Genomic DNA, 3,341 nt, shown 5'->3' with positions numbered 1-3,341 from the left:
GAAATTAGCAACTATGGAGGGACACTGATCACATTAGAGTGATAGCGGTAGACCCTGTGGGAAAAATCAGACGTGGTCACATAAGAAAATAGAGGTCAACCCTTCTGCTGTGAGCTGCCAAGGCTCTGCCCCCTGCCAAGAGCCTCTGGTGTCACATCCATCTTCTCTCCCCTGGAATCCAGGCTGTGAGCTGAGAGGGAGAAGCATGAGTGGCCATCTCTTTGGAACCATGGCTTCCCTGACACCTGTCAACATCTTGCGGGGTGCCGCTCATGAAGAGAGAGCAGAGACAGCTCGTCTGTCTTCCAGTATTGGCCCATCGCTATGGGAGACTTGGTCTAGAGCACCTTGGGACCCAAAGGCATGGACACAATTCTGGGAAGCAGTGGATGAGATGCCTCTCTTATGGTGACCAACTATCCTCTAAAAAACATCGGTGTTGATAATCCAGCAGCTAAAGTGTTAGTTGATATGTCAAGGGTTCAGGATGATGATGTTGGGGATGGCACTATCTCTGTTCCCATTTTAGCAGCAGATGACTAAGGGAAGCAGAATATTTAATTTCAAAAAAGACTCATCTGGCAGTTGATCATGGTTCTGATGAAGATAAATCCTGCCAAGATTTAGTGAACATTGCAGGAACAACATTATCCTTCAAACTTCTTACTCATCACAAAGATCACTCTACAAAGTTAGCTGTAAAAGCTGTTCTCTGATTGAAGGGCTCTGGTAATCTGGAGGCAATTCATGTCATCAAGAAGCTAGGAGGAAGTCTGGTGGATTCCTATTTAGATAAAGGCTTTCTGTTGGATAAAAAAATGGAGTTAATCAACCAAAAGGAATTTAAAATGCTATAATTCTTATTGCAAATACTGGTATGAACACAGACAAAATAAAGATATTTGGTTCCCCTGTAAGGGTTGATTCTACAGCAAAGTTTGCTAAAATAAAACAAGCGGAAAAGGAAAAAAAATGAAGGAGAAAGTTGAATGTATTCTTAAGCATGGGATAAATTGCTTTATTAACAGGCAATAAATTTCTAATTATCCCGAGCTGCTTTTGGGGGCTGCTGGGGTATGGCTATTGAACATGTAGAATGCCTGGCTCTTGTCACAGGTGGTGAAATTGCCTCTACCTTTGACCTCCCAGAACTAGTGAAGCTTGGAAGTTGAAAGCTCATTGAAGAAGTGATGATTGGAGAAGACACACTCATTCACGTTTCTGTGGTAGCCCTTGGTGAGGCTTACAGTATTGTTCTTCATGGTGCCACTCAGCACATTTTAGATGTAGCATAAAGATCTTTGCATGATGCTCTTTGTGTTCTTGCACATACTGTGAAGGCTTCTAGAACAGTTTATGGAGGAGGCTGTTCTAAGCTTCTGATGACACATTCTATGTCACAGCTGGCAATGAACACCAGGTAAAGAAGCTGTTGCAATGGATTCTTAGGCTCAAGCATTGAGGATGTTGCCTACTGTTAGAGCTGGTAACGCAGGCTGTGACAATGCAGATCAGGTGGCACAGCTCTGAGCTGCCCATCACAAAGGCAATACAACTGCTGGACTGGATATGAAGGAAGGTGCTGTTGGTGATGGAAGTGCTGGGCATCACAGACAGTGTCCAAGTGAAATGGCAGGTTCATCTGAGTGCAGCTAAAGCAGCAGAGGGGATGCTGCATGTGGGTGACATCATCAAAGCAGCACCAAGGAAATGTATCCCTGATCACCACCCTTGTTAAGCTTTCCTATATGTTGTTATGTTCTGGATCAGTTCATAGCAACATTGTTTGAAGGACTTCGACTTCTTTTTTTAAAATTTTTTAAGAGTGTTCCTATACCTATTCTTTTAAAACTGTATTTTATTGATTTTTTTACAGAGAGAAAGGAAGAGGGACAGAGAGTTAGAAACATTGATGAGAGAGAAACATCAATAAGCTGCCTCCTGAACACCCCCTACTGGGGATGTGCCCGCAACCAAGATACATTCCCTTGACCAGATTGGAACCTGGGACCCTTCAGTCCACAGGCTGAAGCTCTATCCACTGAGCCAAACTGGTTAGGGCAGGACTACAACTTCTTTAAAAGACTGTGGAGTCAAAGTTTATCTATGGATCTCATATCCTTAACATTAGACATTTAGCTGATCTTTTACTTTAACATGGGTCTAATTTATTTTCTCTTCATTTTCCATAAAATTCAGTTGTTTTAAAAGTCCATTTCTCATACTGTGCATCAAAATAAAATTTTGAGCAATTAATATAAGAAGATAGAGGTCAAAATAAAACTGAGATGCTTTTGACAGTCATCAATAATGAACACACCAAGGTGAACCAACCCTCACAACTGGAGGAAGAATTAAAAGCCCAGGAGGTTTATGTTCAGGAGATGGGAAGTTCCCTCTGACACTAATTCCCCTACAAAGTGATCAGAGGATAAACTAAGACCAGAGTATGAGCTTGGAGCAGTGGACCACGTGGTGGGGGAGAGAGGAGCATCTGTGCGGGTCCCTGGGAACCAGAATCATGAGCTATAGAGACATAGACAGAGCTCCTGAGTCCTGTTCCTTCAGGGGAGTTTAGTGCTGGATGTGTAGCAGCTGTACTGCCTCCTTTGTGGTATTTATTCTCTAGACTCTGTTGTGGATCCAGTTTCATAAGTTGTGATATAGAAGAACCTCAGTCATAACCTGGTGTGTTTCATGAAGATATCAGTAATGATTTTATATAATAAAAGTCCAGCCACCATAAGCATAACAAACGGAATGACCAGAGACCAGAACTACCACTGCCCCTCGCCGGGCTGGCCTTGCCCCCAAGCTAAGAAAGAGGGAGACCCAGGCCACCAGCAGTGACTCTGTGTCAGGTGTGCAGCCGGCCAGCAATCGCCCAGCAGAGGGAGGCCCAGCCCAGCCAAGCGATTGCACCCCAGCCTGTTGCCTGCAGAGGGAGCCACTGGTGGCAGGGGAGGAAGGGGCAGCACTGCACAGAGGGCAAGCAGTGGCAGTGGCAGGGGTGGGGCCAGCTGCCTGAAGCAGGGGGAAGAAAAACCCCAATAGGCCCTGGTCTCAGGAGCGGCCTAGGGACCCTACCCGAGGGTTCCGTGATTGTGAGAGGGTGCAGGCTGGTCTGAGGGACTGCCCCCCCTCGAGTGCCCGAATTTTCATGCACCGGGCCTCTAGTTTAGAAATAATTAAGTATAGGTCATGAAAATGTTGTGATTTGAAAACTGATATTAATGATAGGAAAAGGGCCTTTCTGTTTCATTCCAGTGGCCATCATAATTTATGAGACTTTCCTCATCATTAAAACCCAAAATTTTTAGCTCCTCTGATTCAAACAGCCC

At 44.7% G+C, this 3,341-nt stretch overlaps 1 pseudogene; it reads left to right on the top strand.

Moving 5' to 3' along the window:
* Positions 1 to 229: 229 nt before the first annotated feature.
* On the top strand, positions 230 to 1,738 carry LOC102251198 (annotated as a pseudogene).
* The last annotated feature ends 1,603 nt before the right edge of the window (positions 1,739 to 3,341 follow it).

The sequence above is a fragment of the Myotis brandtii genome, unplaced genomic scaffold (assembly GCF_000412655.1).
Source record: "Myotis brandtii unplaced genomic scaffold, ASM41265v1 scaffold755, whole genome shotgun sequence".
NCBI classification, from domain to species: domain Eukaryota; kingdom Metazoa; phylum Chordata; class Mammalia; order Chiroptera; family Vespertilionidae; genus Myotis; species Myotis brandtii.
Note: the sequence above shows the minus strand (reverse complement) of the source record. Positions and strands in the feature narration are given on the sequence as shown.